General features: G+C 46.2%; 1 long non-coding RNA gene across 1 annotated transcript in view; it reads left to right on the top strand.

Annotated features, from left to right (window-relative positions):
* The window catches only part of LOC141129632 (uncharacterized), a 35,304-nt gene that overhangs the window by 9,230 nt on the left and 2,665 nt on the right, over window positions 1-23,409 (top strand). Inside the window, exon 2 of the long non-coding RNA XR_012241848.1 lies at window positions 15,517-15,547. This is a non-coding gene — a long non-coding RNA (uncharacterized lncRNA). The remainder of the gene's footprint in view (window positions 1-15,516; window positions 15,548-23,409) is intronic.

Below are 23,409 nucleotides of genomic sequence, written 5' to 3'. Positions count from 1 at the left end.
AATGAGATTCTTCCTCTGCTGCTGTATAGTAAACAGCAGCAGAGGAAATTATGTCATCTCTCCTCGGATCGGTATTTTCCGTTCCGGCACCGAGGAGAGAAGACATCGATGTGAGTGCACAACACACACAGTAAAACACACCAGGCACACTTTACACCCCCCGATCACCCCCACCCCCCCCCCCCCGTCACACTGACACCAAGCACTTTTTTGTTTTTTTCTGATTACTGCATTGGTGTCAGTTTGTGACAGTTAGTGTGGTAGGGCAGTTAGTGTTAGCCCCCTTTAGGTCTAGGGTACCCCAGTTAGGGGGTACCCTAGTTAGGGAGGTAAATATTTAGGTTCGCCGTCAGCGTTTTATAACGTCAGGGACCCCCATATACTATCTACTACCATATACTATATATAGTATATACCATATACTATAAAGGTTTTAACCCCTTGATTGCCCCCTAGTTAACCCTTTCACCACTGATCACCGTATAACTGTTGCGGGTGACGCTGGTTAGTTCGTTTATTTTTTATAGTGTCAGGGCACCCGCCGTTTATTACCGAATAAAGGTTTAGCCCCCTGATCCCCGGCGGTGATATAAATTAGGTTTTAGGGTCAGTCAAGGTCTGCGTCGCCCCAGGCAGCGTCAGGTTAGCGCCAGTACCGCTAACACTCACGCACGCACCGTACACCTCCCTTAGTGGTATAGTATCTGAACGGATCAATATCTGATCCGATCAGATCTATACTAGCGTCCCCAGCAGTTTAGGGTTCCCAAAAACGCAGTGTTAGCGGGATCAGCCCAGATACCTGCTAGCACCTGCGTTTTGCCCCTCCGCCCGGCCCAGCCCACCCAAGTGCAGTATCGATCGATCACTGTCACTTACAAAACATTAAACGTATAACTGCAGCGTTCGCAGAGTCAGACCTGATCCCTGCGATTGCTAACAGTTTTTTTGGTAGCGTTTTGGTGAACTGGCAAGCACCAGTGGCCTAGTACACCCCGGTCGTAGTCAAACCAGCACTGCAGTAACACTTGGTGACGTGGCGAGTCCCATAAGTGCAGTTCAAGCTGGTGAGGTAGATAAAACATAAAAAAGCAAAAAAATATTAAAGAAAAAAAAAAAAAAAAAGCATCCCTATCCCCCCTGCTCTCGCGCAAAGGCGAACGCAATCGTCTGTTTGGCGTCAAATGTAAACAGCAATTGCACCATGCATGTGAGGTATCACCGCGAAGGTCAGATCGAGGGCAGTAATTTTAGCAGTAGACCTCCTCTGTAAATCTAAAGTGGTAACCTGTAAAGGCTTTTAAAGGCTTTTAAAAATGTATTTAGTTTGTCACCACTGCACGTTTGTGCGCAATTTTAAAGCATGTCATGTTTGGTATCCATGTACTCGGCCTAAGATCATCTTTTTTATTTCATCAAACATTTGGGCAATATAGTGTGTTTTAGTGCATTAAAATGTAAAAAAGTGTGTTTTTTCCCCAAAAAATGCGTTTGAAAAATCGCTGCGCAAATACTGTGTGAAAAAAAAAATTAAACACCCACCATTTTAATCTGTAGGGCATTTGCTTTAAAAAAATATATAATGTTTGAGGGTTCAAAGTAATTTTCTTGCAAAAAAAAAAAATTTTTTCATGTAATCAAAAAGTGTCAGAAAGGCCTTTGTCTGTCTTCAAGTGGTTAGAAGAGTGGGTGATGTGTGACATAAGTTTCTAAATGTTTCTAAATGTTCAAGCCCCCCCCAAATGACCCCATTTTGGAAAGTAGACACCCCAAGCTATTTGCTGAGAGGCATGTCGAGTCCATGGAATATTTTATATTGTGACACAAGTTGCGGGAAAAAGAAATTTTTTTTTTTTTTGCACAAAGTTGTCACTAAATGATATATTGCTCAAACATGCCATGGGAATATGTGAAATTACACCCCAAAATACATTCTGTTGCTTCTCCTGAGTATGGGGATACCACATGTGTGGGACTTTTTGGGAGCCTAGCCGTGTACGGGACCCCGAAAACCAATCACCGCCTTCAGGATTTCTAAAGCTGTAAATTTTTGATTTCACTCTTCACTACCTATCACAGTTTCGGAGGCCATGGAATGCCCAGGTGGCACAAAACCCCCCCAAATGACCCCATTTTGGAAAGTAGACACCCCAAGCTATTTGCTGAGAGGTATAGTGAGTATTTTGCAGACCACACTTTTTGTCACAAAGTTTTGAAAATTGAAAAAAGAAAAAAAAATACATTTTTATTGTCTTTCTTCATTTTCAAAAACAAATGAGAGCTGCAACATGCCTCTCAGCAATTTCCTTGGAGTGTCTACTTTCCAAAATGGGGTCATTTGGGGGGGGGGTTTGTACCGCCCTACCATTTTAGCACCTCAAGAAATGACATAGGCAGTCATAAACTAAAAGCTGTGTAAATTCCAGAAAATGTACCCTAGTTTGTAGACGCTATAACTTTTGCACAAACCAATAAATATACGCTTATTGACATTTTTTTTACCAAAGACATGTGGCTGAATACATATTGGCCTAAATGTATGACTAAAATTGAGTTTATTTGATTTTTTTTATGGTTCAATAAGTTTTTATTGTTTTAAACAGATAGTCAAACATAAAAGAAAGGGGAAAAACATTGCCAGTTGCCTGACATCAGGTCTCCTGGTCTACAAATATGATTCATATAGATAACAAATACAGTGCAATCGAAAACATGTGCCAAAGTCATTAGAAATCAAACTTAACGTTAGGCTCGTAGATCTATGTCTGATTGATATGTAAATGTTGTTCTCCCATAACTCTGGGCGCCCCGTTGGGAACCCGCTGCACCCAGAAGTCAGGGAAACTGAGCAGATAAACAAGAACCAAAATTTTCAGAATTATTTTAATGACAAAATTCCAGGTCTCCTAAAAAGTGGAGACTGGGGAAGAGGAGTAGGAAATAACAGAATAGAAAAGAAAGAAAATGAGTATAGGAAAGGTAGTAGGGGGGTAGAAAGAGGGGGAAGGGGGTATTGAGACAGCGAGCCTCCATCCGTGACAAGGCCCATAGCCCGAGCATATAGACCTACCGATAAGAAGGTTTAAGCTCTTAGGTGGAATTCATCCTTGAGAGCCTTTGTTTAAGTTTATCTGAAGTAGAGTAATTCCTCCAAATACTCCAGACAAAGGAAAACTTTGCTTGTTTGTCCAAAGCCTTGGCTTGCATTTCCTCCATGAGCATGATGTCATTTAACTCACCTACCCATTCCATTAGAGAGGGAGGCGTAGTGGTTTTCCAGTGCCTGGGTATTAGATGTCGTCCAGCACTGATAAAGAATTTTAGGAGGTTATTTTTTTGTGACTTGACAGTGCCGGAAAGTATAGAAAGAAGGGCGATGGAGGGTGAGGGCATTAGTGGTTTATCATAAATTTCTGAGTAGATCTGGAAGATTTGTGTCCAAAATGGGAGAAGTACGTCACCTTCCCACCAGATATGGATGTAGGTACCTTTCATTGATTTGCATCTCCAGCATGTGTCTGAGTTAGATGGAAACATGATCCTGAGGGTAGTTGGCACCCGATACCACCTTGATAACAAGTTGTAGTATTTTTCTTGCGTGTAGCTCGAAATGGATGTCTTATGTGTGAACAGAAAAGCTTTATTCCATTCTGCCTCAGTTATCCCTTTCCCAATCTCCACTGACCATTTTGTGGTGTATGTAGGTAAGGTGCCATGGGTGTGTTCTAGGATCAATTGATACGTCAATGATAAGGTATGTCGAGCGGTGTCAGAGAATGTGCACAGTTGTTCGAACCCGGTCAGGAGTCTGTGAATCTGTTTAGATTTGTGGAGCTTTTTACAGTAAGAGGTCAGATGTCCACGGATGAGCCGTGTCATTTTGGCAGTATCTTCCAATGGGGTGGATATAAAGGTGTCTAAGGTGTTGTCGACAAACTGCCATGCTGTGGGCCAGGAGTCCCTGTTGTAATTATCTATAGTGTGTGTTGAGCTGCTTTCTGTAAAATTTGGGTTATCGAACAGAGGGGTGAGGGGGCTTGGTTCAGATGACAATGAGTAGCTGTCTCTCCTGCGATACCAGATTGCGAGTGCATCTCTGGTAAGAGGGGACAGCGTTAAAAGTGATTTGTAAGTCCGCTCATAGCCCGAAAGAAGCGCTCGGAGATCATGTGGAGATAGATCTTGTTCCACAGATGTGGAGGCTTTGATTATTGGATGGGGAAACCACTCGAGGATGCGGGAGATCACTGCCGATGTATGATGCAGCTCAAAATCGGGCATGCCTAACCCGCCTTTTGTGATAGGAGAGCATAGAAGTTTAGGTTTCAGCCTCAGGTGGCTACCTCTCCACACAAATCGAATAGCCATTGATCGTAAGGAGCGAAAAAAACGCCATGGGGAGGGCCTGAAATAGGTAAAGCAACTTGGGGAGTATGTCCATTTTTAATGTGTTCATGCGACCTACCCAGGACAATGGTAGATCATTCTGAACCTCCGTGCGGTGTCGAAGTTTTTTGAGTAGAGGGCCAAAGTTCAGGGGATAGATATCTGAAGAGAGTTTTGGTATGGCCGTGCCTAAGTATGATATAGAGTTTGCACGCCATTGAAACGAGAAGTTGGATTGGAGGGAGGAGAGTGTAGAATGCGACAAAGAAAGGTTCAGGGCTTCCGTTTTAGAGATGTTTAGTTTATAATTACTAAAACGACCAAATCTATCTATCTCTGCAAGTATGGAGGGTATGCTAATATGAGGTTGGGTTACATAAAGAAGCAGATCATCTGCGTATAAGGAGAGCTTACATTGGGAGGAGGGAGTCTGTATGCCCTGTATGTTAGGATTCGATCTGATGGCTTGGGCCAGGTGTTCTATTACCAGGGCGAACAGGAGGGGGGAAAGGGGGCAGCCCTGTCTGGTGCCATTAGTGATCGTGAGTTTTTCGGATTGAGCGCCATTCACTAGAACTGTGGCAGAGGGTGTAGAGTAGAGGGACATAATGCGTGCCAGCATTTTCGGGCCTAAACCTAATTGGGAAAGAGTGGCTTGGAGAAAAGACCAGCTGACCCTATCAAAGGCCTTCTCTGCATCACAGGAGAGAAGGCAAGTCGGAATCTTATGGCGTTGAGCGTATGTAATTAAATGTATGGTCTTGGTGGTGTTGTCCCTGGCCTCTCGGCCAGGGACAAAGCCCACTTGGTCCCTGTGTATGGTTTTCGGTAGCAAAGGAGATAAACGGTTTGCAAGGATCTTTGCGTATAGCTTTAGATCAATATTCAGGAGGGATATTGGTCTATAATTGGGGCAGAGAGAGGGGTCTTTACCAGATTTAGGGATGACGACTATTTGGGCTTGGAGTATAGAGGAAGAGAGGGCAATGTTCTCGTTAATGGCATTAAAAGCCCTCGCTAGCAAAGGTGAAAGTTGAGGTGCGAACATTTTGTAAAAGCGTGAAGAAAAGCCATCCGGGCCAGGGCTCTTGCCATTTTTAAGAGTCTTTATGACGGTTAGGAATTCCGTTTCAGATAGGGAGGACTCAAGGTCCTCGACATCTGAAGTGGAGAAGGATGGAAGTGCCGTCTCCTGGATGTATGAGGACAAGTCTTGTGAGGTAGGTATAGGGGACGGGAACCCGGGGGGCGAGGTTGTATAGGGTAGAGTAATATTGGCGGAATTCTTCAGCTATCCCTGGGTTATGCATTATTTTACCTGTAATGGGAGAGTTTATAAACGGGATCGAACGCCTGGCTTGTCGGGGTTGAAGTGTGTTCGCTAGATGTCTGCCACATTTTTTGGCTTGTGAATAGTGGACAAATCGCCCTTTGTCGAGAGCTATTAGAGACCTCTCCGCAAAAATTAGCAAGAGGTCTCTCCTAGCATTGGTAAGTTCTAGGAGAATCGCACTGTCTGGGTTTTTTTTTTTATGCGGCTATGGCTATGGTGGTGAGAAGGCGTGTCGTGTCCGCAGTGCGGGCACGTTTAAATCGGGACCCATGTTGAATAAGTTTGCCCCTAAGCACGCATTTAAGGGCTTCCCATTTCGTAAGCGGGTTAGTGGTGTCTTGGGCGTGATCCGACACAAAGTGTTTAATGGTCTGCACAATATCTTGTGAGCATACTGAGTCTAGTAAGAGATTATCGTTTAGTCTCCAAGAAGAGAATCGTTTATGTGCGGGGATATTCCCCAAGTTCATGTGTATGGGGGCATGATCTGACCAAAGGGTAAGGCCAATAGAAGCGGAGGGTGAGAAATCTAGTAGGGATTGGGAGATGAAAAGGTAGTCCAGTCTGCTGTAAGAGGTATGTGCGGGGGAAAAATAGGTGTAGTCCTTAGTGCTAGGATGAAGCATCCTCCACACATCCACAAGGGATAAGTCAGCTAGGAGTGTTCTCATTTTGGTCAGGGAAGATGGAGAGATTGAGGACTTACCAGTCAAGGAATCAAGATGAGGTATCAAGGCAGCATTGAGATCTCCTCCCAGGATCATGTTAGTTGTGCAGAATCTTTTCAGACGGGAAACCACCGAGGAGAGGAATTGTTGTTGATTCTGATTTGGAGAGTATACGTTAATAATAGTATAAATGACATTCATGTATGATAGTTTAACGAAAATATATCTACCTAGAGGGTCAATATAAGTATCAAGAAGGGTCGGGGTAAATGATGCGTGGAATGCTATAGAAACCCCTTTAGATTTTGCTGAGGGGTTAGTACTGTGAAACCAAACGGGGTCATTTTTATGGAGAAATTGTGGGATTTTGTCTGTTCTAAAATGGGTTTCTTGCAAGAGAAGAATTTGGGTCCGTAATTTGTGAAAGTGATATAATATTTGCCGTCTCTTCTCTGGAATGTTAAGGCCCCTACAATTTAATGAGGAGACTTTTAAGGAGGTTTGTGCAGCCATACAAAAGCGAATTTAAATGGTGGATAAAAATAATCAGAAGGGAGGCTCCCTGTCTCAAAGGAACGCATGGAGGAGAAGAAGAGGGGAGAAGAAGGACATCTAGTGGTGGAATGAGAGAAGGATAGTAAGAAAAGTGATGAGAGAAGGAACACAAAAGTAGAGATAGGAAATCGAGGCCTAAACAGCCTCACTAATTGTGTTGTGAACAACATATCAGCTAAGACCGCTATGGGCGCTGAAGATCCTAAGTGGGGGGTTCGCGGTCAATGCACAGAGGAGCCCGCACACGCGGGGCGACAATAGAGAAAAAAGGTTTTATATAACTATGAACATAATAGCTTAGGGCTCCGAATTGCTGGACGAGTGATAAATAACTATATGTAATACTCGGGGGGAATAAATCCTCCCAAGATACACTAGAACTCGAACAGCGTACAGAGCTTCTTACCCAGTATCGAAACATAAACAGTTCTGGTCTAAAAGGGGGTAGGGGGGAGGGGAGGGTTGGGATGAGACAAGTGGAGGGAACAATGGTCAATCTTAGGAATGTTTCCTATACCACAGAAAGTCATACATCTAAATGAGATATTTTAAAACTATAACATGAAACCTGTAATGAAAAAAAAATAAGAAAGAAAATGGATCAGTAGTATAGTGTCCAGATGAAGGTCTAGACAGGGATGTCTTCACCAGCCTAGGGCCTGTAAAGAAAATTATGATCAAGTATCAAAAATAAAGGGTCATCCCTCCGTCGCTGTGGAGAAGTCCGGTTTGGATCGTTTGTTCTTCTTCGTTTGCTTCTGCCATCCTGGTGCAGCTTTGAAACCAGGAGTGGCTGCATGAAGTGGCCAGTCGGGGATGGAGATCTGTGGCAGCTCAAAAGTCCCGAGGAACTTGGGGAGATCCCCTAGCGTGCGGAATGTCACGGATTTCCCCTCATGGGGATGCGAACAAGTTAAAGGGAAAGCCCCAGCGGTATTTAATTTGTGTCACTTGGAGGGCACCTGTAAGGGGTTTTAGAGCACGTCTCATGTCCAGGGTCATTTTAGAGATGTCCGGAAGCAAAGAGATCGGGGTGCCATTGAAGAGTATAGCATTTTGTGAACGTGCGGCTTCCATAATGGCATCTTTAATCGCATAGAAGTGCACCCTGCAAATAACATCTCTGGGGTGTTCCAAGTTAGGATTCTTAGGGCCGAGGGCTCTGTGGACACGATCAAGTACCAAAGGGGCATCTTTGTCTTTCTGGAGCAGTTCGTTAAACGTGGCAATGACTGCAGGGGCTAGGTCTTTGGTTTCAACAGATTCTGGGAGACCGCGTATGCGTATGTTGTTACGTCTGGCCCTGTTTTCTTGGTCATCTTGATGGTACATCAATTGCTGGATCTGCAGAGTGTGCTCATGTAGAATGGTTTTGTGTGTTTGCAGTGTGGACGTAGTCTCCTCCATATTATGGTCCACTTCCGCAATCCTATTAGTGACATCCCTGCGCAGTTCTGAAATCTCTTGCTTGTATGAGCGCTCCAGTCGCTGTACACGGGCCTCAAAATCATGTCTAGTTGGGAGTGCTTTAATGTATGCCTCCATGTGCCATCCACCATAGGATCTGCGAGAGTCTGGGGAATGACATGCAGAGCGGACCGAGCCGGTCTCTGAGTCAGGGGGGGACAGAGGACGCTGCCTGGTCTTCATGTGGGGAGTGGAGCGCTGAGACACAGCTCCCTGTGAGGCCGCATGTGTGCCTGAGTTCCGGGCCGGCGCCATCTTGGGGGGGGCCGGAGTGATTTTGCCCCAAACGGGTGAAGAAACGATCAATATCCCCTTCAAGATGTGGATCGGGGGTATGATGCCTGTCTCCCCCGCCTCTCCTCCCCATAACAGACCTTATTGCTGGTGCTGGGAAGTGCTGAGAGCTTCGGATTGTCCGGCATGTGCGGGAGCGCCAGAGGGGAACGTCCTACTTCCTCATGCGCTCGGCCACGCCCCCACTTGGATTTTTTTTATAACAAAAAGTAGAAAATATCATTTTTTTTCAAAATATTCGGTCTTTTTCCATTTATAGCGCAAAAAATAAAAACCGCAGAGGTGATCAAATACCATCAAAAGAAAGCTCTATTTGTTGGAAGAAAAGGACGCAAATTTTGTTTGGGTACAGCATTGCATGACCGCGCAATTAGCAGTTAAAGCGACGCAGTGCCAAATTGTAAAAAGTGCTCTGGTCAGGAAGGGGGTAACACCTTCCGGGGCTGAAGTGGTTAATGCAATTTTATACACATTTAAATGTAAGTGTAAACTTTTAAATTGATTCATTAACCACTTGACAACTGGGCACTTAAACCCCCTTCCTAACCAGACCAATTTTCAGCTTTCGGTGCTCTCACACTTTGAATGACAATTACTCAGTCATACAACACTGCACCCCTATGAAATTTATGTCCTTTTTTTCCCACAAATAGAGCTTTCTTTTGGTGGTATTTAATCACTGCTGGGTTTTTTATTTTTTGCGCTATAAATCAAAAAAGACTGAAAATTCGATTAAAAAAAAAAAAAAAATTCCTTGTTTCTGTTAAAATTTATCGCAGAGTATTGGCAGAGTATTGGCGAGTATTGGCTAGTATTGGCGAGTATTGGCGAGTATTGGCGAAGTATTGGCAGAGTATTGGCGAGTATTGGCGAGTATTGGCAGAGTATTGGCGAGTATTGGCGAGTATTGGCAGAGTATTGGCAGAGTATTGGCGAGTATTGGCAGAGTATTGGCAGAGTATTGGCAGAGTATTGGCGAGTATTGGCAGAGTATTGGCAGAGTATTGGCGAGTATTGGCAGAGTATTGGCGAGTATTGGCAGAGTATTGGCAGAGTATTGGCGAGTATTGGCAGAGTATTGGCAGAGTATTGGCGAGTATTGGCAGAGTATTGGCAGAGTATTGGCGAGTATTGGCAGAGTATTGGCGAGTATTGGCAGAGTATTGGCGAGTATTGGCAGAGTATTGGCGAGTATTGGCAGAGTATTGGCAGAGTATTGGCGAGTATTGGCGAGTATTGGCGAGTATTGGCAGAGTATTGGCGAGTATTGGCAGAGTATTGGCGAGTATTGGCAGAGTATTGGCAGAGTATTGGCAGAGTATTGGCGAGTATTGGCAGAGTATTGGCAGAGTATTGGCGAGTATTGGCAGAGTATTGGCGAGTATTGGCAGAGTATTGGCAGAGTATTGGCGAGTATTGGCAGAGTATTGGCAGAGTATTGGCGAGTATTGGCAGAGTATTGGCAGAGTATTGGCGAGTATTGGCAGAGTATTGGCAGAGTATTGCACAGTGTTGCAGAGTATAGCGCAGTGATGCAGAGTATTGGCTAGTATTGGTGAGTATTGGCAGAGTTTTGCAGAGTATAGCGCAGTGATGCAGAGTATTGGCTAGTATTGGTGAGTATTGGCAGAGTATTGGCAGAGTATTGGCAGAGTATTGGCAGAGTATTGGCGAGTATTGGCAGAGTATTGGTGAGTATTGGCAGAGTATTGGCGAGTATTGGCAGAGTTTTGCAGTGTTGCAGAGTATAGCACAGTGATGCAGAGTATTGTACAGTGATGCAGAGTATTGCACAGTGATGCAGAGTATTGCACAGTGATGCAGAGTATTGTACAGTGATGCAGAGTATTGTACAGTGATGCAGAGTATTGCACAGTGATGCAGAGTATTGTACAGTGATGCAGAGTATTGCACAGTGATGCAGAGTATTGTACAGTGATGCAGAGTATTGTACAGTGATGCAGAGTATTGTACAGTGATGCAGAGTATTGCACAGTGATGCAGAGTATTGTACAGTGATGCAGAGTATTGCACAGTGATGCAGAGTATTGTACAGTGATGCAGAGTATTGTACAGTGATGCAGAGTATTGCACAGTGATGCAGAGTATTGTACAGTGATGCAGAGTATTGCACAGTGATGCAGAGTATTGTACAGTGATGCAGAGTATTGTACAGTGATGCAGAGTATTGTACAGTGATGCAGAGTATTGCACAGTGATGCAGAGTATTGCACAGTGATGCAGAGTATTGTACAGTGATGCAGAGTATTGTACAGTGATGCAGAGTATTGCACAGTGATGCAGAGTATTGTACAGTGATGCAGAGTATTGCACAGTGATGCAGAGTATTGTACAGTGATGCAGAGTATTGCACAGTGATGCAGAGTATTGCACAGTGATGCAGAGTATTGTACAGTGATGCAGAGTATTGTACAGTGATGCAGAGTATTGCACAGTGATGCAGAGTATTGCACAGTGATGCAGAGTATTGTACAGTGATGCAGAGTATTGCACAGTGTTGCAGAGTATTGCACAGTGATGCAGAGTATTGTACAGTGATGCAGAGTATTGCACAGTGATACAGAGTATTGTACAGTGATGCAGAGTATTGCACAGTGTTGCAGAGTATTGCACAGTGATGCAGAGTATTGTACAGTGATGCAGAGTATTGCACAGTGTTGCAGAGTATTGCACAGTGATGCAGAGTATTGTACAGTGATGCAGAGTATTGCACAGTGATACAGAGTATTGTACAGTGATGCCATTATGTATATTGAACAGCGCTGTGGGCACTAAACATCCAGCCCACAGCGCTGCCATCTCTTCCCCTCTCCCTCCGCACTGTACCGATCGGTACAGAGAGGGGAGGGAGGAACCAGCGTCATGACGTGATGCTGGTTTGTTTACATGTGATCGCTCCGTCATTTGACGTAACGATCACGTGGTAAACGGCCGCGATCAGCGGCTATTTACCGTAATCCGTGATGCGCCGGGTCCTCAGGACCCGGCGGTCACGGATGTTCCCGAGTGCGCGCCCCAGGGGGCGCGCGGGAGCATCATTCTGGAATGACGTCCATGGCCGTCCACCCAGAACTAGCCGACCATGCTGTTGCCGTCTTTCGGCAATGGCCCAGTCGGCAAGTGGTTAAACCGGGTTTAGACAGTATTACACTATGGTCTGCTTTATCCTTTTTTTGGGGGCTGATTATTTATTTATCACCTACGGAGTTACGGATCATATATCACTGTCCGAGAATCTATCATCTCCTAGCAATTTGGGATCTGCTGTGGAATTAAAGGCCTGGGCTGGGTTAAAGCCATATGTTTATCTCTGTGGGCTGTCTGGTAAGCGTGATCTCTGTAAGGTGGCGGTTCACTTGTCTGTGTCTAATCATCACTGGGGTGTTCCGTGTATCATACAATATCACGCTATGGTCTATAGCCTTTCTTTCTTTTTTGGGCTGATTGTCATATCATCTACTGAGCCACGGATCTATAATATCCAATTGAGGGTTCGTATCAACCTGTATGCAGAGCTCTGACCGTGGAAAGCAAAGGGCTGGCCTGGGCTAAAGTCATCTGCCTAAATTTGCTTGCTATCTGGTAAGCATGTTTTTTATTTAATGGTGGGACACTCATCTGTCATCATACCAGTGTGGTGCCTTTTGTTGAAGTTTTTATCTACAGTGGAACCTCGGATTGCTAGTAACGCGGTTAACGAGCGTTTCACAATACGAGCACTGTATTTCTAAAAATCCTAACTCAAGTGTTGTCTCGCAAAATGAGCAGGATTCAGGCCAAAAGTGGTGTGCAGTACCGCTTTTGGCCTGAGGTAGGGGGCGCCAAAGCCGAACAGCGCCAATCGGAAATGCACGGAAAGGCCCGAGGACAGTTCGGCTGACCTCGGCAAACCTCGGAAAGGCTAGTGAACAGAGTATTTCCGAGGTTTGCCGAGGTCAGCCGAACTGTCCTCGGGCCTTTTCGGCCTTTTCCGAGGCTCTCCGGCGCCCCCCCCCGCCTCTGGCCACATGCAGTATTGCATCCCATTGAAGTCAATGCAGAACAAATTATTTTCATTATTTTCCATTGACTTCAATGGGGAAACTCGCTTTGTTATGCGAGTACTTTGGATTACGAGCTTCCCCCTTGAACGGATTATGCTCGCAATCCAAGGTTCCACTGTATATACAAATACTTGAACTGCTACGCCCTGCTACTGGCTATATGGACTGCAATTAGCGCAATTATTCTCTTTCCCATTACATTTGTGTACATCTCACATCTAATTGCTGCTTTTGGGACTGGTCCATCCAATCATTTTATTGTGTTTTGTGTGTGTATCTATTCTTAGCGCAGTTTTTTCTTTTTCTATTTAAGTAAATGACATATTTACCAACCCCTTACTCCGCTCTCCATCCTGAAACACTCCTGGGTGCCTGCAGCAGCTTCCGGCGGGAGAGGAGAGGAGGGAAGCCAGCAGCTCTGTGGGGGGGAAAGGGGCACACGGGGGGGCAGACCAGATGAAAGTGGCACATGTGCTAGAACCAATCCCCCTGCAGTGCAGCCGGAGGGGGAAAGAAGAGAAAAGGCTGTCAGCGCTGCAGGGAGAGCAGAAAAGGATCAGTGCCTGCAAGAAGACAATACAGTCAGACCTCCTGCCCAGCGGGTGCCCGGGCCCCCCTTTTGAACTGATGGGGTCTGGGCCCAGTACAGGAGGACTGGCTGTACTGCCTTATCAGTGGCCCTGCCCGCGAGCACCGGACGATCTCCCGGCTGAGCCAATCACCCAGAAAGACAGAGCATGCCCGAGCGGCGGAATGTTCCTGAGATGGTAACACGCTGCCGCTTCCCTTCCCAGTGTTATAAAATGGACAGCGTCCCTGGCTTCCCTCTAGACATGCACTTCTCCCTTCCTGCCACTGGGGGCTGCTTGTATATATGCAGGTGAATTGGAATGTGATTTTAGAGCACCCCCAGTTTGCTGTACCCGAGGCTGACTGTTCTTCATGTTCTACACCCCAAGCTATGCCACTGTTTGCTAATGTATATTTCAAATAGAAGTTTTCAGTAGATTTCTAATATTTGATGTTACAATGGCAGTCCTAGCAGATTCCTCTGTGAAGAGCTGAGTGCTGGGGATATGGCAGGAGAAGATAATATGACATGATACATTTTATTGTAAATTTAACTTGAAGTTTCCATGTTCCAGCACTTCCAGTTTTGCACTCTCCCTTCTCTCTGAAGCAGACAGAACTCATTCACAAAACATTTACTAGTAAAGAAAAGAAAAATAAGAGAATGCCTAGGTATGTCAAAAACTGCAAACTTTAATGGGGGGGGGGGGGGTGTGGCGCAGGCGCGTCACCTCCCTGAAATGCGTTTTTGCAGGTTGGGTTGTCTGCATTCTAAATCAATGGCAGCCCCCCCACACATTTTCACCCAGCAGCGTGTTTTCACTGCAATTCCCACACATAGGTGTGACCCGAGCCTTCTACGTCCTAAACCTGGAACAAAGCCGGCTGTAGGAAGGTAGGAACGTGGTACCACATGGTGGTAGGATGACAAGTAGCAGACAACGGGGGAGATACATGCCGTTTCCCCCGGTGACGACAGTCTCTTTTCTCTCCAGATAATCTATCATTTCTTCTTCCATTCAAAAATGTTTTTTGTATTTTGTTAAATCTAAGTGTATGAATACTTTTTTCCACTGAGAAGAGAGAGTATCTCTGGAAACTGTTAGGTTGGGTTCACACTAGCTGCCGCCGCGGCTCACAGCAGGGGGTCCGGTGCGTCTCTGTTCGCCATTTCAGGAGTGAATCGGATCCAAATCTTTGGCTGAATTATCACCTGAAACAAGCCAGAAGATGCACAGGACCCTTCTGCAATTCGGAGCACAGCCCCCCCCCGGGGGGGTGTGTGAACCGGCTCCATAGAGAGTCTCCTGTCATGCAAATTAGATGTGGAGAAACCCGCATCGAATTCACATCAACGTGAACCCAGACTTAAAGTAGAGCTAAAGGCAAATCTTTTTCTACACTTTTGCTACCTCTGCCTCTGTTGGGGAGATTCAACCCTTCTATTTGTCCTGTTTACCATTATCATTGGAAGTGAAACTAAAAGAAAATCCCACATTTTGAGTTATCCCCAGAAAAGTAATGCAGTAATACCTCGGATTGCGAGTAACGCGGTTTACGAGAGTTTCGCAATACGAGCTATTTTTTTTAAAATCCTGACTCGGTTTGCGAGTGTTGTCTTGCAAAATTATCAGGATTCAAGCCTCTGGGGTGTGCAGTACTGCCTTTGGCCAGAGGTGCGGGGGCGCCGGTGACACTCAGAGCAGTTTAAAAACATTCCGTTCCCGAGTGTCTCCGAGCCTCTCCAAATGCATCCGAGCGGCTCCGAGTGTTTCCGAATGTCTCTGGCGCACCCCCCACCTCTGGTTAGATGCGGTACTGCATACACTAGCAGTGCCACTGGAACGGATTATCCGAGTTTCCATTATTTCCTATGGGGAAACTCGCTTTAATATACAAGTGCTTTGGATTGCAAGCATTGTTCTGGAACGAATTCTGCTCGTAATCCAAGGTACCTCCAGTGAGGAGAATACTAGTTCTGGTGACCTGGTGGCCCCAAGACATCTCCTTTGAATTGTAGGGATTTCCTTCCTGTTTTGACTATAGGACAGGAAATGAAGGGAAATCCCACCAACCAGACACAGATGGGAAAAAATGGAATAAAAAAGTGTTCTACTTTAAAGTATAACATATACAGTATGACTATTTTATTTTATCATAAATACTATTTTTTTTTCAGAAAACGATGCCTGCCGATGCAGTCAAGACCTGTAAGTCATTCTGATATATTAATTGATTTGTTGATATAATCTGACAAACAGAAAACATGACATCACATCCTAGGGCAGTGACAGATTTAGGCGGCTTCCCGACCTGCTCCTTAACAACCGGCTAATCTTCACACGGAATTTGAATCAGTTGATCTTTTTTCGACTGATCTGAATTCAAATTGTCCTGATAAATTGGAATTTGTTAGAAAATAAACAAAACAAATCAATGAAACAAAATTAGTAATATAACAAATCTAAGTCCTCCTCCCTGCCAATGATGACCCCATTGTCTGCCCTGCCAGTAGTGACCCCTGTCCTTGGCTCTGCTAACCCTAGTTATCTGCCCTACTGATCCCCTGTACACTGCCCTACCAATTCCTGTACAAGACCCTGCTGACTTTCCATCCTTTGCCCTACTGACCCCCTGTACACTGCCCTACAAACTGCTGACAAGATCTTCTACCCTGCTGACCCCCTGTACACTGCCCTACAAACTGCTGACAAGATCTTCTACCCTGCTGACCCCCTGTACACTGCCCTGCCGACCCCCTATACACTGCCCTGCTGAACCCCCCGGTACACTGCCCTACAAACTGCTGACCCTATCCTCTACCCTGCTGATCCTCTGTACACTGCCCTGCTGACCCCCCGGTACACTGCCCTACAAACTGCTGACCCTATCCTCTACCCTGCCGACCCTCTGTACACTGCCCTGCTGACCCCCCGGTACACTGCCCTACAAACTGCTGACCCTATCCTCTACCCTGCTGATCCTCTGTACACTGCCCTACAAACTGCTGACCCTATCCTCTACCCTGCCGACCCTCTGTACACTGCCCTGCTGACCTCCTGTACACTGCCCTACAAACTGCTGACCCTATCCTCTACCCTGCTGATCCTCTGTACACTGCCCTGCTGATCCTCTGTACACTGCCCTGCTGACCCCCCGGTACACTGCCCTACAAACTGCTGACCCTATCCTCTACCCTGCTGATCCTCTGTACACTGCCCTGCTGATCCTCTGTACACTGCCCTGCTGACCCCCCGGTACACTGCCCTACAAACTGCTGACCCTATCCTCTACCCTGCTGATCCTCTGTACACTGCCCTGCTGATCCTCTGTACACTGCCCTGCTGACCCCCTGTACACTGCCCTACAAACTGATTACCCTATCCTCTACCCTGCCGAGCCTCTGTACACTGCCCTGCTGACCTCCTATCCTCTGCCCCCCCCCTCCCAAACATTCTTTACTGCACCCCACATTAGGAAGGCTAAATCCAGCCCTGCTCTGAAATAACTGTGGGTAGAGGATTGGGTATAAAGAGGTCTTCTATTTTTTATTTTTTTTTCAAATGGATAAACTAGATGGACTTGTGTCATTCTAACTATGTAACTATATTCAGCAGAATGTTTTTAAAACAATAACTGATTTTCTTGAATGCATTTTTGAAGCAACTGTATAGCAACCCTAGGACAAAGCAAAGGGGGTGCCTACACAGGACACCAACACGTGTGATTGTCTGTTCTGTGTCTTATGTGAGTGCATTGCAAAATAACTACTACTTTTTTTTTTTCTTTTTTTTTTTAACTGTTACATTTATGTTACATCTTCATTCACATTTGTGTTACACACCCCGAGGTATTTTTTAGGAGGCATGGTGAGTCTTTTGAAGACTACATGTTTTTGCCACAAGTTTTTGGATAATGCCAAAAGAAAACTACCGTATTTATCGGCGTATAACACGCACTTTTTTCCCCTTAAAATCAGGGGAAAATCGTGGGTGCGTGTTATACGCCGATCCCTGCTAATTGGGATCTATCGGAAAGATCGCCGCCGACATTCACATAGCGTGTAGTTTTAAATATGTGGCCGCGGAGTTTGGAGGGACTCGGCGGAGCTGAACGAGTGCCGCCGAGTTCACAGTGACTGGGCGGAGCCGAGATACATATAGCCGAGTGTACTCGGCTCTTCTCGGCGCCGCTCACAGTCACGCCCAGTACCGCCATTGGACCTGTGTTATGTCCATCATAGGGCGGGACTGGGTGTGACTGGGAGCGGCAACGAGAAGAGCCGAGTACACTCGGCTATGTGTATCTCGGCTCCGCCCAGTCACTGTGATCTCGGCGGCGCTCGTACAGCCCTGCCAAGTCCCTCCGAACTCCGCGGTGCTATATTTAAACGACACGCTTTGTGTATGTCGGCGGTGATCTGTTCAAGCATGTAATGGACACTGGGGCAAGGCTGCACTGACCACTGGGGCAAGGCTGCACTGACAAGGCTGCACTGGGGCAAAGCTGCACTGACAAGCCTGCACTGGGGCAAAGCTGCACTGACAAGGCTGCACTGGGGCAAAGCTGCACTGACAAGGCTGCAATGGACACTGGGGCAAGGCTGCACTGACACTGAAAAGGCTGCAATGACACTGACAAGGCTGCAGATGGACACGATAAGGCTGCATTGATGGGCATTTAAATGTAAGTTTTTTTTTCCTTAAACTTCCCTCCTAAAAGTTTTTTCCTTAAAATTCCCTCCTAAACTTGGGGTGCGTGTTATACGCCGGCGCATGTTATACGCCGATAAATACAGTAACTATTTTTTTTTACAGAAGGTTTTCAGTTTATAGGAGTTAACAAGTGCAGGTATGAGGTTTGTACTTTGTGCATGGTGGGGCCCGATTCTGTTACTAGGAGTGAGATAACAGGACTGGTGGAGAGGGCAAAGGCTCAGCAGTATCCCTCCTAATACAACTTACATGAAGGCGCAGTGTGTGGTGACATGGGACATCCATTTCTCAGACGAATGCTGCACTTTTACTGCACACAGTGTGATGGACCATCTTAGTCGGGGAACTGCCTTAATATTGGATTTTCACATGACTGCAGTCCCCGCCTGGTCCAAGACATTGATGAGCATATGCATGGCGAAAGCTAGTTCATCTAATTGTGAACGTGCTGGGTTCAGGTCAAACTCATGTTCAACTCAAACCCAAAGTTCATCCTTAGTCCTGATAGATTCTGCCTATGATGTTTTTTGTGAAGAATCAACACTACAGTATAGCCCGAAGCAAAAAATAAAGTTAAAAATTAGTGTAGGGCTAGCCTGAAGAGGAGCGCAGTGAAGCTGGGCAAGTCAGGGTTAAAATATGTTGTCAGGCAACTTGGGGCTGCAGGGGATTGGGCAGCCAGCGTGGGGGAGGAACTTCAAAAGCTAGGAGTGAGGGAGACAAGGGGAACCGGACATCCGGGGTAGGGCACAAGAAGGCGAAGCATTCCTCTGCGGTTCTGTCGTGTCTGAATCCCGGCATCTGGCAAAGCAGCTCCGCTCTATGGCCGAGTCAGTGGGGACCTATTGGCTGCAGAGTCAGATCGCAGCCATGCTGGGGACATCTTCCACAGCTTCAGCCGGTACGCAGGTGAGACATGCTCGGTGGGCAAGCCCCCAGAGCGCTTTAGCCCCTCAGAGCTCAGCGCCACTCAGGGAGCCCAGACTCGGACCCTCCAGCCCAGCCGGCTAAGCCTCCTCAGGCTAGCTCCGGTGCGGGCACTGGGAGAAATCCATGTCGGAGGTGGTGGAGTTCTGCGGGACAGGGACACAGCCCTACACCGTCCCGTCGAGAAGAATCACGAGAGTGTGGTCACCTCCCAGGCGGGGGTCGCAACGGGAGTGGCAGCTCAGCGTGGGAGGAGTTGCTATACAGGTGACGGCCAGTTTGGCAGAGCGGCTGGAGGCCCCATCATCCCCAAATCCGGGTAAAATCAAAAGAATTCCACTACAGGTAAGAGCAGCAGAGCCCCTCCCACCAGCGGGCGGGTGAAGAGGAGTCATACAGCAATGGCCGGGCATGCCAGTCCTGAGGGGCAGAGGTGCAGGAGAGGCAGTGAACAGCCGGGGCCTTCTACGGGCAGCGTATCCTCGACACTCCGGACTCCAGACGATCACCAAGATTCCTCATGCTCCGAGGGGGAGCTGTCCAGTGCGGAAGTGGGGGTCACTCCGCAGAGGTCGTCAACGGTGGATTCCAGGACAGCGGCAGAAATAGCCTCTGCCAAGCGCCTGAAAACCGCCTCCCATTCATTCCAGTGTCTTTTCACACTGAGGTGGTGCGAAAAGTCCTGCAAGCAGCAGTTGGGAGCGATGTATTTAGCGCTCCCAAAATGCCCTGCCCATTGCAATGAAAAGCGCTTTGAACTGCCCCCACTAGCAGCCGAAAAGCTAAAAATGCGCTAAAAATGCCACAAAGAAGAGCACACTTTAGCACTAATGGCCGGGCGGCTCAATGTGAAAGTAGCTTTAGTGCAGCTGTTTTATTTCATTTATAGGATATGCTGTGCTGTATAGTAAAAGGATTTTACTTTTTTTTATAAAAAAGGTTCACACACATCCCTAGTTTGAACTGTGAATACTTAAATTATGTAGACTTCAACAAAATGGTGGCCATCTGTGCACAGACACTGGGAGTTTTTTTACAAAAGGCAAATCCACTTTCCACTACAAGTGCAAAGTGCACTTGAAATTGCACTGAAAGTGCACTTGGAAGTGCAGTCGCTGTAGATCCGAGGGGGACATGCAAGGAAAATAAAAAACAGCATTTTAGCTTGCACATGATTGGATAATAAAATCAGCAGAGCTTCTCCTCATTTCAGATCTACCCCTTAGATTTACAGCGAATGCACTTCCAAGTGCACTTTCAGTGCTATTTCAAGTGCACTTTGCACTTGTAGTGCAAAGTGGATTTGCCTTTCATAGATAACCCCCATCGACTCCCTGTTGCATAAATGTGAATCAGATGGGTAAAGATGGCCTCAGTTCCTGTTCTCCGCCTGTAGAAAACACTTCAGATGATTTTCACCCTTTTCGGGGCCTACTTGTAGAGGTCTCTACGATTCAGCCCTGAAAAGGGTAAAATCTGAGGAATTCTCTACAGGTGGAGAACAGGAGCTGAGGCCATCTTTACCCATATCATTCACAGACAACCCAACCTGCAAAAACTCATTTCAGGGAGGTGGCAAACTCCGCGCCTGCAAACGCCCCCGTGGCAAAATTTTTTTTTTTTTTTTAATCTTTATTAAGACAAATTCCAACATACAACATAGAAATACGCATTGCACAAAAATATCTATATAAATCTTTTCATTAACATACACCCCACTAACCCCTCCACCCCGAGAAAACACACCGGGTCCTTGATCATGTCCTCTTCAGAAGAGAGAAAGGAAAAAAAGGAAAAAGCCCGCCCACTTATCTACCCATAACCAAAACTCAATTTGTGCAAAACTTTATTCAAAGTATAATTAAGAAGGGGGCTTTGCAGCGCCCTATTACGTGTGTCAAACACCCAACAATACAAAAAAAGTAAATAAATAAAAATAAAAAAAGTGTATAATTTTGAATTACTATTTTTGTGTCCTATTATGTTTAGTGTTTTAATTCAATATAATCTCACCCTACTATTTCATTTTTATACCTCTCCACCTTTCATTTCAATCGACCCTTCTTTATGTGATTCCATTACGTGTTGCCCATCCCGTGCCTAATTTACTATTATAACTTATCCTCTTCCATTAATGACATCAATCATCTCTCCACTGTGCCTCCCAGAGAAGGAAAAAAGAAACAAAAAATAAATAAAAACCCCCCCCCACCTCCTCCTTACACTGAGCTGGCAAAAAAAGTCCTGCAAGCAGCTTCTTTTCAGCGCTTTAGGAGCGGTGAATACACCGCTCCTAAAGTGCCCCTTCCCATTGAAATCAATAGGAAGCGCCTGCAAAGCGCCTTTGCAGCGGCGATTTGTGGGCGCTTTTAACCCTTTATTCGGCCACTAGCAGGGGTTAAAAGCACCCCGCTAGTGCTCAAAAAACGCCGGTAAAGCGCCGCTTTACCATCATTTTTCAGGCGCTGGCAGTGTGAAAGGGCTCTTAGTGTCATTTTCCGCCGATGGATATATCTGAGCCAATCGAGTCGGTGTACGATACCATCTTGTCAGGAACTTTTAAGACATCTCCTGTATATGAGAACTTATTGAAGTATGGTGTGTCGCTCCCATCTCCCTTTTTATTTGCTCTGATGTAAAATTATAGCCCAGGTTTCTTTCCCATTATTGAATGAAATAGGGAGTTGTCATATTTTGGGCACTCAGAACCAGGCTATTCATTCGAGACAACATATGACCCGATCGTGTGAGGAGAGAGCAGGGATCAGTAAGATCAGTGTCTTGTCTTTTACGGTTTTACTGCGCACAACACAGCCCCCCCCAATAAAGAGGACCTGTCACACAGCCCAGCCAATCAGCCCACCCGTCAATTATTATTATTATTATACAGGATTTATATAGCGCCAACAGTTTACGCAGCGCTTTACAATATAGAAGGGAGTAGGGGTGCAACGGATCAAAAATCTCACGGATCGGATCGATCCTCGGATCAGAGTCATGGATCGGATCATTTTCGGATCAGCAAAAAAAAAACAAAAAAAAACACACAAATCTTGTTACACCCACCGGAGTTTTAGATTTAAAAGCTATTTTCAACACAAAACCGAGCTTATATGCATAAATACAGTATTTGTGCATATAAGCTCGGTTTTGTGTTGAAAATAGCTTTTAAATCTAAAACTCCGGTGGGTGTAACAAGATGTCCGCTTGCACCCTTCTCACTCTATCATTATTGTACTGTGCAGAAGTGTGGGGTGTAGCAAGATGGCGGCGACAGAACGTCACTTCCTGTCGAGACAGCGGCCGCTTCCGGGTGTACCAAGATGGCCACCGCTCCGGAGCTAGGCCGAAGCCGCGGCCTTTCCTATAGCTGAGGCCGCAGAGTGCTCCGCGGATCACGGGTGTGTCGATCCGCGGAGGGTTGCACCCCTAGAAGGGAGACAATACAGTTATAATACAATAAAATACAAGAGGATTAAGAGGGCCCTGCTCAGAGGAGCTTACAATCTAATAGGGTGGGGCATCAGCTCATTCCCCACAGGGTACGAAAGGTTGTAACTGTGGGGAATGAGCTGATGGAAGTGGTAAAAAATTAGTTAGAGACGTGATAGGCTTCCCTGAAGAGATGAGTTTTCAGGGATCGCCTGAAGGTAGCAAGAGTAGGGGACAGCCGGACAGGTGGACATAGCGAGTTCCAGAGGATGGGGGAGGCTCTGGAGAAATCCTGGAGACGAGCATGAGAGGAGGAGACAGGAGAGCTTGAGAGTAGGAGGTCTTGAGAAGAGCGGAGAGGACAATTTCTGTGATATTTGGAGATAAGATTGGTGATGTAGCTCGGGGCAGAGTTGTGAATGGCTTTGTATGTTGTGGTTAGTATTTTGAATTTAATTTGCTGGGTGATTGGGAGCCAATGTAGGGATTGGAGGAGAGGGGTGGTGGTCAGTGTAGGGATTGGAGGAGAGGGGTGGTGGTCAATGTAGGGATTGGAGGAGAGGGGTGGTGGTCAATGTAGGGATTGGAGGAGAGGGGTGGTGGTCAGTGTAGGGATTGGAGGAGAGGGGTGGTGGTCAGTGTAGGGATTGGAGGAGAGGGTTGGCAGACACTGAGTGGTTGGTAAGGTGGATAAGTCTGGCAGCAGCATTCATGATAGACTGAAGAGGGGAGGGGCCTATGGAGAGGCAGGCCAATGAGAAGGAAGTTGCAATAGTCAAGGTGAGAGCTAACAAGGAAGTGAATGAGGAGCTTGGTGGTTTCATTTGTTAAAAAGGGGCGAATTTTAGAGATGTTACGGAGGTGAATTCTACAAACTTTTGACAACGATTGGATTTGAGGCTGAAATGACAAGTCAGAGTCTAGGATTACACCGAGTACCCTGGCATGAGGGGAGGGACTGATGGTTGAATTGTTGATTTTGATGGGAAAGTCATGGA

This window comes from Aquarana catesbeiana, linkage group LG02, assembly GCF_042186555.1.
Source record: "Aquarana catesbeiana isolate 2022-GZ linkage group LG02, ASM4218655v1, whole genome shotgun sequence".
Lineage (NCBI taxonomy): Eukaryota > Metazoa > Chordata > Amphibia > Anura > Ranidae > Aquarana > Aquarana catesbeiana.
The sequence above is the reverse complement of the archived record's forward strand: the minus strand, read 5'-3'. Positions and strand labels throughout refer to the sequence as shown.